Genomic DNA, 12,467 nt, shown 5'->3' on the forward strand with positions numbered 1-12,467 from the left:
TCCTCAGGCTTTCAACAGTTTTTATTTCAAGATGTCAGTTTTTAACGTGTTTGCATAATTCTGCATTTTATTTCAGGATTCACTGTCATAACCATTCATTTCCCCCCACCAGCTAAGTTGTTGAAAAAGAAAACTGTGTTTCCAGGCCAGTCCAGTCCTACAATTTAAAAGCTGGCAAGAACCGTCTTCCTTTTCCCCCCTGGGAGGATTAATTTGCTTCTTTTTTATTCTCAAAGTTTTATGATTCTAAATAAAGGATATAATGGTGCCATTGAGAGTTGGGAAAATGTGGAAGATAAACAGTCTATGTGGGAACTGCTTAGAGAATTGAAGTTTGGAGAAGGAGGTGGGAGAAGTGGAGACATTTTTTATCATGTGAGCGTGGCCTACTCATGATAAAGGAAATTTCCTCCTTCTAATGAGTCTTGCCTTTATAGACTGAAGTGAGGGCAAACGGCTCCATTTGTGTCATAAATGTAAAGAAGCTGAAATCCTACTCCCAAGAATGCAATATGTTTAATTTTGAAGTTGGGGAAGCAGCCATTAAAGTGTACGTTATTCCTGGGACCTACAACACGGAGCCTGGGCTTTTAATCTTGAATTCATTGCCTGAACGCTGACACATTTAAGAAACATGCTAAAATCATCTGCAGGAAACTAATTGACCAAGGGAAGTAATTTGAATAAATTCTTTTGGTTGAGTTAACACTAATTAGCTCCCGATTTGGTAGGAGCCACCTGTGTGAAGATCCATTAATAACGCTGCTTCAAGAGCCCAATTCACCATCAAAAGACTTTTCTTAAGGGCCCTTTGGAATTTTACAAAATAAATTGGGCAAACATTACTAACCTCCAGGAGCTTGTAATTAAGGTCAATGCAGTAGACATTTATTGACTGGGCAATATGTGCAAAGCACTAGGGAGAAGCAGAGCTAATCAGGGCATGATCGCCACCCTGCCAGGGCTCACAGGCAGTGGGATGGGAAGACCAGATCCTCCAACCAGGCAACAGTCACTCCAGGAGTTATTCAGTTTGCCTACAAATGTTTCACAGCTCAGGCTACATTTGAATTGGGCCCTAAAAAGATCGGAGACACAGTATTGATTTGATGTACATCTGATCATATCATGCCATTGCTTAAACCTGCTAAATGGCTTCCCTTTGTATCTTCAATAAAATTTAATCCCTTAACCATAACTTTTCCAGGCCTGAGCACCCTTGGCTCCCCCTAGTTCCTTGACCTTACCTCCTCCATGCCCCCTAGGCTCACACCTTCCCTGACTCCCCAGGCCTCCAGTGTTTCTCAACCAATCTCAGCCCTTTCCTGCCTGAGGTATTCACTCCTCTCCAAATGGACCATCTACCTCCAAGCCACATGGCTCCCTCTTACCATTCCCATCTCAGCTCAGTGTCACCTCCTCAGAGAGGCCTTCCCTGACTACCCAACTTAAATCAGGCATCCTCTCTACCACTACTCCCTTTCATATCACTGTTTCATTTTCTCCACAGCATTCATCACTCTTAAAATTCTTCTTCACTGACTACTTATTTATACACGACCCGTCTCTTCCTGCCCTGCCTCAGAATTTCAACTCCACAAAAGCAAGGAATTTTCTGGGTTGTTTACTGCAGTATCCTCTGTACCAGGGCAGGTACATGGGTAATATTAGGTAAATTAATGAAAAGAAAAACAAAGATAGCAGGATAGGAGACTGGGACGATGAATAAAAGCACGATGATGACATTAGGGTGGGGAAAGCATTGGGAAGCTCGGAGGGAACCAACAGGAATACAGCTTAGGAAGAAGGCCTTTAAAACCACAATTTACTCTTCAAACTCGGATCCTTGACTCCTAAGAATCAAAGTTTAAGATGGTAAGAATTTGGGGTCTCTGCCTCATCTCCATATCCCTCAAAGTTTACACTATTAATAAAGTCCATGCATTTTATCATCTGATTTTTTCTTGCACATTCAATAAATGTTTGCCAAAACCCTGCTCCCTTCAATCCCCTGTCCCTAGCATCAAGTTTTACAATACTGTCACAGGAGAAAGAGACCTGCCACATAAATGAACGCCCTAAGAATGAGCTAGAGGGGCTATAACTTCAGAATGTGTGGTTTCTGTCCTCTGCACTGTGGTGAACAAGCCCATCTTTAAGTGTATCCAAAAATGTCAGCTGTCACGTTTGAGGGCAGACAGCCAGTTCTGGCTGGCCCTCCAAAGGTGGGGGTGTTATCAGAAGGCCATCACAGAGCACTTAATGGAGCTCCACTCCTAAATAAACACAGCAGGGGGATGCGGGGTGCAGCCCTGTCCTGGTTGTTTGTGTGTTCCTGTCAGACCAGTCAGTTCCACTGGCCTGCGATGTTACAATGACTTCCTGGAATATGAGATTGCACAGATCTGCCTTCACGGGCACGGGTGGCTAAAATGGGAATGGTTTAATGAATCTCCAGTCAGATCCTGTATATAAAGTCCACATCACAGGGAAATGGCCAGGCCTCTGCTCAGCATGGGAAGATTTATCTTCCCTGGGTAGACCATGACCCTGTGCTCCCTCACCCTCCTTTCACACCAATAACAATGTTATCTCGTTCCCTAAAGGGCCCACAAGGTCTTATTGGAGGCCCTTTAAAACCTGGAGCCAAGTGTTTGAATGACGTTTTAATTGCATGGTTGCATTGAGGAGCCACATTAACTCTTTCACGGGAAAGTGAACAATTTCCTGAAGGTGAAATTAGGAAGAATGCATTATCATTGTCCTTGATTCCCAAGGCCAGATGCCCAGCTGGCCTGAAAACACAAAATCTGTGTCACCTCGTCCCTCAGTCAGGCCACAGGAACACAAAAGGTGAGTCTACATTTAACGTTCCCCTCCCACCCCACTCACCCCCCAGCCTCTTTCTGGTGCCTGCTACTCCTCCATTAGAAACATTTTCTTAGGTTTAAGTCTTTGTAGTTCTCTAATTGTCATTGCACCTTAATGTGAATGAATCTGTAAGTTTTAGGTATCAGAAAGAGATAACTAAGAATCTGCTAACATCTTTCCAGTCCCGTGGAACGTTATGAACTGTGTCTCCCATTACTCTTTCCTGTGTTTATTGCCAAATCCTTATCTCCCCTAGACCCACGTAACAATTTCTCTTTATTTTATTGTTGTATATATTTATGGTGTACAACACGATGTTTCCATATACATATATGCAGTAAAATGATTACTACAGTCAAGCAAATTTACAAATTCATCAGAGCTTCTCCACGGGTCTTGCCACAAATGTGCTCAACACACAATTTCCAGTCTCTTGATTTGTGCCTGCACTATCCAGTCCAGCAAGAAGGAAGGCCCCTCCTTATATCCAGCCATCTAATTACATCAGCCCCAAAGATTCCTCATTTTGGGGAATAGGGATTCTCTATTTAGGGGAAGCTCTACAAAGAGTCTCCTCCAAGGGAGTGGAAGAGCAGCCCACTTCTGGTGGGAATTCTGAAAGCTGAAATGTGCAGCTTCAGGCCATGGAGTAAAGGGGTCTTTTAATTCCCTTGATGAGCTTTGCCTGGAGCTTTTTTCCCATTTTGTCTTTCTCTACAGAAAGCATGTAAATCCCAGTGTAAACAGTGAGTTGCCCAGATGTAAGAAAATCAAATGCCTGCTCTCCTTGTTTCTTGAAACACACCCTCCAAGCCTCTATCTCCATTGCCAAGACAGCAGTACTCCTCTACTTAAGCAAAAATGAGAGCATAGTATGTAATAAGAGGCACCTGTCAGGAGATAAATAAAAGGGAATGGTGGGGTTTGGATGACTTGGAGAACACTTTTCTCATTTCAACTTAGCAGACACCATTCAGTTCCAGCCAATTCATACCAAAAGGGAAAAGAATTTAAAGCCTCAGGACACATTTTTTATGTAAAATCTCTTGATTTCTAGATGTTAGCTTAAATCTAAGAGCAATGTGGGTAAGTGTATGATTGCTGCCTTAGAGATCAGATTAGGATGTGGATATAAGTTAGGCATTTCCTAAGATTTATATTATGACATACAAATTTCTTAGGTGCTTTAGGCTTCATGGTCCAATAAGTTTAGAAAATTGATCTAAGTAATTTGAAACAAATATCTTAATCTTTACTCTTTACTAATATGCAGTGTAAATTTCTGAGAGGGAAATCTAGGAAGCAAGTTTTTTTAAATGTCTACAACCATGAACATCCTTTTTTTCAAGGACCATCTCAAGGGGCTACTGAGCCACAGAACAAGCTTAGGGAATGCTGGCTGGGGGAAAAGGGATCTCACAAACTGCCCAAGCTGCTCAAATTGCTGGCCTCAGGCCAGGGGCACAAAAGAAGCCTTTGTGGTCCACATAAGAGCCAGTCCAGTGCCTCAGGAGGCTACACAGAGGTTTGGAGACAAAGCCCTTTCTAGTAATGAAGTGCTCAGCAGCTGGGTCTTGAACATCTGTCTCCTTTTGGGGCCTCACAGTGTGATTCTGGTAGGTCTTTCATTCTTATCACAACAAATATTAAGTGTAGGAGAAAACAGAGACGCAAAGACACACCTCTTTTTGCAAAACTTCAAGTTCTGCAGGAAGGCAGAGGTGCAGACAGAAAGATGCAGAAAGTAAGATCATTGCTGTATTAGTCAGGATTCTCTAGAGAGACAGAACTAACAGGATATATATATATGGAAGTTTATTAAGTATTAACTTACATGATCACAAGGTCCCACAGTAGGCTGTCTGCAAGCTTGAGGAGCAAGGAGAACCAGTCCGAGTCTCACCACTGAAGAACTTGGAGTCCAATGTTCGAAAGCAGGAAGCATCCAGCATGGGAGAAAGATGTAGGCTGGGAGGCTAGGCCTTTTCACATTTTTTCTGCCTGCTTTATATTTGCTGGCAGCTGATTAAATGGTGCTCATCAGATTAAGGGTGGGTCTGCCCTCCCCGGCCCACTGACTCAAATGTTTATCTCCTTTGGCAACACCCTCGCAGAGACACCCAGGATCAGTACTTTGCATCCTTCAATCCAATCAAGTTGATACTCACAAAGTGCCACAGGAATGAAGGAGAAGAGGCACCAACCTTTGAGAATCAAGAAAGGTTTCAAGAGCTTGCCAGCTGGTCAATGACGTGAGGGCATTCCAGGCAGAGAATGCCATTGGTCAGTGGTTCTCAACAAAGAGCAGCCTTGCTCCCCCAGGTGATACATATTTGGCAAGGTCTGAATACATTTTTGATGGTTACAACAGAGAACAATGGACTTGCTACTGGTGCCTAGTGGGTAAAGGCCACGGATGCTGCTAAGTGTCCTGCAATGCACAGAACAGTCCCAAGACAAAAAAATTTATCTTTCCCAAACATCAGTAGTTTCAAGGCTGAGAAATCCTTCCATAAGAAAGGCACACAGGTGTGAAGGCACAGGTTAGCTTAGGCATCAGCAGGTGTCTGATGCAGCTTATTAAGGCTATTAGAGGCCAATTTCCCTTTTCCAAAATTCCCAGAGTATAAGCCCCTCAAATTCACTGACATCCTGTATTGGTATGTATGCTCCCAGAGCCTAGTCTGTGGTAAGTGCAAAGTAAATGAATAAAACAGGTTTCCCAAGAGTCAGCAGTGGTAAGAGTGATGCTGAGAGCACAGGTGTCCTAACTTCCCGTGGCAGCCAGAACAAATTACCATAACTTAGTGGCTGAAAACAACAGGAACTTATTTCCTCACAGTTCTGAAAGCAGGTGTCTGAAATGGAGATGTTGGCAGGATTGGTTCCTTCTGGAGATCCTGAGAGATTCTTCCTTGTCTCTTCTTGCTTCTGGGAGTATCAGGTGTTCCTTAGCTTGTGGAAGCACAAATCCAGTCCACACTTCCATCTTCCCATGGATCTTCACTTTGCCTTCCCCTCTGTATCTATGTCTTCCCCTCTTCTGTCTCTTATAAAGACACATGTCTCTGGATTTATAGTCTACTCAGTTAATCCAGAATAATCATATCTTGAGATCCTTAATTACATCTGCAAAGACGCTTTTTTCAAACAAGGTCATGTTTGCAGATACTAGCGGCTAAGATTTGAACATAGCTTTTTGGGGGGCCACTACTTTAGGTACTACAACAGATGTGCCTGGATGGTAGAAAAAAGGGAATTGTCTATAGGAGGGAAAGAGTGACTCCTCCACCTGGGTCATGATTCCTCCAAGAGTTGGCCATGGTGATGCCATTTCTGACTCTCACTTCAATAAATAAGTCACTAAGATAAATGTTGGGCACATTAATTTTGAAGCACAAATTACATGTGTACTTCAGAATACATGTGTGCAAAATATTTACACTGCAAAGAGTCTGCCAAGAGGGTAAAATAAAGTCAGGGGAGTCAACAAAAACCTCCCCTAATTCAAATGGTATCCTAGATTTGAAGTCTGTGAAATCTGCTCAGGGCAAAGATTCCATCTGTGCTGTTAGTAGAAAGCCTCATTTTCTTGGGAGTAGAGAGTAAAACTTGAGAAACTCTCTAAGAAGCTCTAGAGGCCACAAAGTACCTCAGTTTGAGCCCAGTCCTCAAAATAAGAAACACTGGGCCTCTGTTTTAAAATTGGCCCTGTCACCTTAAATTATCCCCCATCTTGTCTTGATACTGCCTTGAAAGCCTGCTGCTCAGACGTGGTTGCATCAAAGCTGCATCGGTGCGAGAGGAAACATATTTTAAAATGACAGATCTAAGAAGCAAGCCCTCGGTACTCTAAATGAATATGTTATTTCAAAGACGGAAATGACTCCTGGAATACCCTGTAATCCAACGTTCTCAATAAATCTCATGTAATAAATTCTCCCCAGGTCTGAAGATCTGGTCTGGGGCAAGCCCATGCCTCCCGGAGCCATATTGGAGAGAGAACTGAAACACATACTACAAGAGGGAAGCAGACAAGTGTGCCTTTGACAGCGTCTCCAAGATCATATCACGGAAGCAAGCATGATCTTAAAGGAGAGGAGAAGAATGGCCAATTTCACAAGTGGTTCCCCTCAGACCATTGGATGGTAAAGAGGGACTCTGCCATTTTACGCAGATATTCTGGTTCCCTGGGCCTCAGAAAGGTTGGAAGCCGGGTGGGAAGGTTTTCCACTCTGAATGGCTTTCGATATAATAATACTTAATACTCCTTTTTGAAACAGTTTCCTCTTTTTCTGAATATTTTCATGGGACTGTAACCCATTTGTACATAAAATTGGTTGAAAGTGACATGTTGAAAAGTCCGACAAACACTACAGTACGCTCTGTTTTCAAGGAATATAAAATTGGGCTCTGTCTGACACCTTGAGTGCGCTTGTGAAAACAGAATGTCACATCTCAAAGCGTTATTCTTGATAGTTTTAAAAAAATAAAATAAAATAAACAGACCTCTCCAGGCAAACCGCCTCTTTGTATTCCAATTTCCATGGAAACGCTGGCAATTGTACTTTTTGTGGCATGGTCTTTTTCACCTGGTAAAAGTCTGGTTTAGGCGGCTTGCTTGGGACCCTTAGAATTCAGGAAACAATCTTTATCAAGCCAGCAAGGGATATTTTGATAGATCCTAGAGATAGCTCCTATGCTATAGGCCTATCTAAGAAAAAAGGCACTTAGTTATTGTACAGGTTGGAGGAAGTGGACTTCAGTTTGTCCTTAGCAACACTGTTATAATTATCCATTTAATTCAATATCCCTACTCTGAAAATTCCTGGATCTAAATGACAGAAGATATATTATTTCAAATCCTCCTTACAGAGTAATTCTCAATAATACATTTAAATACTCTCTTCTCCATGAGGTAGAGTTTAGTTCCCCTTCCCCTGAGTGTGGCTGGAATTAGTGACTCAGTGACTCAGCTCCGAGGAATGGAATATGGAAAGAGGTAACTTGTAACTTTATAGTGGAGAAAACCAGCAGGCACCTCCTTAACCAAGTGGTGAATGTTACTGTCACCAGCGATAAGTTATTTTGACCTCATGTACTTCTTGACCTCATATGACATGATATGATTAGAAGGGCACTTCACCTCTGTAGAATTCTCCCTCCCAATCACAAAAGCCTAATCTAATTATGTAAAAAAAAAAATAGACAAACCCCAATTGAGGAGCATTCTGCAAAACACTTGACCAGTTATCTTCAAAACTGTCATGATCATGAAAAAGCAAGGAAGGTGAGAGGCTGCCATAGACCAGAGGCGATTAAGGAGACTTAATGACTAAATAAATTTATTTCCTAGATTTGATTCTATAATATGAAAAAAGACACTATGGAAAAACTAGTTCACTCCAAATAAAATCTATACTTTGGTGAATAGTATAATATAATGTAAATATAATTATATATTTTATTCATGTAGATATTATATGTGTATATTTTAGTGAATAGAATAGTATAATATAATTCACGTATATTATACTATAATATATTCACTAAACTACAGACCTTACTTGGAGTTTATAATTACTATATCTTATAGTAATTATATTACTGTATCAGTCTTGAGAAATGGACCACGCTAACATGCTAGAGATAGAGAAAAATGGGTGAGAAGTATATGGGCATACTCTATACTATTTTTGTAACTTTTCTATAAAATATTCTAAGAGTTAAGTTTATTTTAAACCTCTCAAAGTTGAAGAGAAAACGGCCAAACAAGAAATAAGAGAAAGTGCCATCCTTTTGTGTAATGAAGTGGATTCTTGTTGAGATGACAATACTGACACTGGGTAAGAAAAGCAGAGATAAAGATAAAGGCCGAGACAGTACAGCCGGATACAAAGGTCTAAATCCTAAAGAAAAATGTGGATTGAAGAATTCAAATCCTGAGACAGATTGTTTCCCATTGCCCAGGACATAAGCCCTTTAACTATGATTGACATAATAATACTCAAGGAAGCTTTGTAAAAATGTAGATTCCTTGGCCTCATCTTCTTGATTCTAAATTAGTAGGTATGAGGTAAGATCCAGCCATCCATACTTTATGCAGATTTCATTGCCTTTCTGTGGTAAAGTACACAGACTCTGATGAAGTAGAGTCTCTTTCTATTCCCTTTGAATTTGGGCTTCTCATAGGCTATGACTGATAGCCTGTGGCAGAAGTGACCTACATAACCACAATGGTTAACTTTATGTTAACCATTGCCCCACAGGGTGCCCAGACATTTGGTCAAATGTTATTCTGGGTGTGCCACGAAGGAGTTTTTGGATGAGATTGACATTTGAATCAGTAGACTGAGTAAACCAGATTATTCTCCCTAATGTGGGCTGGTCTCATCCAATCCATTGAAGGCCTGAATCAAACAAAAAGACTGACTGATCTTCTCATAAGAGGGAATTTCTCATCCCTGACTCCTTGAGCTGGGACATTGGTTTTATTCTGCCTTGGAACTTTAACTGAAACATTAGCCTTTCCCTGGTGTCCAGCCTGTTGGCCTCTGGACTGGAAAAACACCGATGGCTCTCTTGGTTCTCCAGCCTACAGGTCTTGGGACTTATCAGCCTCAGTAATCACATGAGAGCAAATTCTTTCTAATAAATTTCTTTATATGTATACACACACACATACACATGCACACACATGCACACACACACACACACACACCACACACACACCCTGTTGGTTCTGCTTCTCTGGAGAGCCCAGACTAATACAGTAACATGCAAGTCTAAGCACTAAGAGATTTACAACATTTTTGTTTATGTATTTGGAAGGCTCCTTCTTTTTATCCCACCACCACTATGTGAGAAAGCCAAAGCAATTTCACAGACAGGCCCATATGGTGAAGACCAGGCACATCAGCTGAACTCACAGCCAACAGCCAGCCCACCTGCCAGTGACAGAATGAGCCATCCTGCAGGTTCCAGCTCTGGATTAGCTTTTCTGGATGTCTTTGACTCTAGGCAATATCACGTGAATCAGAACTGCCTAGCTGAGCCCAATTAATTCACAGAATCTTCAAAAATATTAGGCTGGTGCATAAGTATTGCAGTTTTTGCTATTGAAAGTCATGGCAAAACCTGTGATTACTTTTGCACCAACCTAATAATACATAATAAATGTGTTATCACAGAGATCAATCTGGATTTACTCCTGGAAGGATTTGATAAGGATGCACAGAAGGATAAAACAGTCAGGAGGGTGACAACAAGCACAGACACATGTGGCTGGGTGGCATCAGGTGGCCGGAGAATCTTTCAGAACAACTGTGTAATTTCTTTGGGTTTGTAAAGTATTAGATTTTGTTTTACAGATTATACCAATTATGTAAAAATATAAGGAAAAAAACAAAATAGAGCTTGGCAGAACTAAATGACCTATGAATGATTTTTCTAAACACAAGACAGCTTTCTTCTTTGACAGGCATTTCGCCACCAAGTTTTAATAATTTGCTTTCTCTTCCCACTGCCGTTGGTGATCCTGTTGAATGTATTGGGAGAAGGGTATTGTCTAATTAATTCTTTGTTTAGCCCCTGTTAACGTGAGGAGCTGGGTATATTGGAGAGCAATATCAACTCTTTATTAAGGATAATTGTATTGAAAATCTTTTCCCACTCTCATTTGCATTTTAAGTTGGCATATGTTTTTGACCTGTAGAAATTTTCAATATGTTGGTAAATTAGCATATTCTTTTACATTTGCAGTTCCTCCCATTGTTTGTTGGGTTTTGTTTTGTTTTGTTTGCTTAGAAAGGTAGTGTGCATCTAGAAGTTAGAGAATTACTTGCATTTCTTTCGAGTGTTTTCATGGTATTATAAATTGATGAATACTTGGTCCATGTGGAATTTACTGTGATGGATGACTTCTTTGGAAGTCCCGATTTTCATCCCAGAAATACTGTCTCCTTGGTCTTTTATTATTATCGTTATATTTTAAGTTCCAGGATACATGTGCAGAACAAGCAGGTTTGTTACATAGGTATACACATGTCATGGTGGTTTGCTGCATCCATCAACCCCACATCTACATTAGGTATTTCTCATAATGCCATACCTCCCCTACCCACCCCCCCACCTCAGCAGGCCCCAGTATGTGATGTTGCCCTCCCTTTGTCCGTGTGTTCTCATTGTTCAACTCCCACTTATGAGTGAGAACATACATTGTTTGGTTTTCTGTTCCTGTGTTAGTTGGCTGAGAATGATAGTTTCCAGCTTCATCCATGTCCCTGCAAAGGACATGAACTTATCCTTTTTTATCGCTGCATAGTGTTCCATGGTGTATATATGCCACATTTTCTTTATCCAGTCTATCATTGACGGGCGTGTGGGTTGGTTCCAAGTCTTTGCTATTGTGAACAGTGCTGCAATAAACATATGTGTGCATGTGTCCTTATAGTAGAATGATTTATAGCCCTTTGGGTATATACCCAGTAATGGGATTGCTGGGTCAAATGGTATTTCTGGTTCTAGATCCTTGAGGAATCACCAGAGTCTTCCACAGTGGTTGAACTAATTTACACTTCCACCAACAGTGTAAAAGCATTCTAATTTGTCCACATCCTCTCCAGCATCTGTTGTTTCCTGACTTTTTAATGATCACCATTCTAACAGGCATGAGATGGTATCTCATTGTGGTTTTGATTTGCATTTCTCTAATGACCAGTGATGATGAGCATTTCTTCATATGTTTGTTGGCCACATAAATGTCCTCTTTTGAGAAGTGTCTGTTCATATCCTTTGCCCACTTTTTGATGGGGTTTTTTGTTTTTTCCTTGTAAATTTGTTTAAGTTCCTTGTAGATTCTGGATATTAGCCATTTGTCAGATGGATAGATGGCAAAAATTTTCTCCCATTTGGTGATGCAGTGAGTCTGCACCCTCAACCTTCTGCGCTCAAGGATCCTCCCACCTCAGCCTCTCAAGTAGCAGGGACTATGCCATGTTAATTTTTTCTACTTTTTGTAGAGAAAGTTCACCATGTTGCCCAGGCTGGTCTTGGATCCCTGTACTCAAGGGTTACACCAGCCTCAGCTTCTCAAAGTGCTGGGATTACAGGCATGAGCTACCATGCCCGGCATACTTTTTAAAAGTTAGTATCAACTAAAGCAAATGTTTGAAAACTCAAGTACTCAAAAAAGAAAACTATGAAAAGGACCTCGGATCTACCACTTACTAACTGTGATCTTGGACAAGGTCTTAACTTTCCTGAGCCTCAGTTTCCTCTTCTGTACGGTAATAACATCTGCCTTGAAAGGTTCTTATGAGCATTGAACATAAATCATGTAGAGAACTAATTGCTGGGCCTCAAATGCCAGCTTTATGTATTTAAAGGTATAGATGCTTTCCTCCTTCATGCTAGTTTTGAGATGTATACAAACTTACACATTTCCACTTACTGTGTTATATGCCACACATTTGTTTCTTGTCTATCTTCCCTTCTACATTGACATCCTTAATGTCTGGGCCTGTGGCTTTATTTCTATATCCCTCGTTCTCATTATGGCACCCACAATACAGCAGGTCCTCAAATAATTTCTGTTG

This window comes from Symphalangus syndactylus, chromosome 16 (genome assembly GCF_028878055.3).
Source record: "Symphalangus syndactylus isolate Jambi chromosome 16, NHGRI_mSymSyn1-v2.1_pri, whole genome shotgun sequence".
Lineage (NCBI taxonomy): Eukaryota > Metazoa > Chordata > Mammalia > Primates > Hylobatidae > Symphalangus > Symphalangus syndactylus.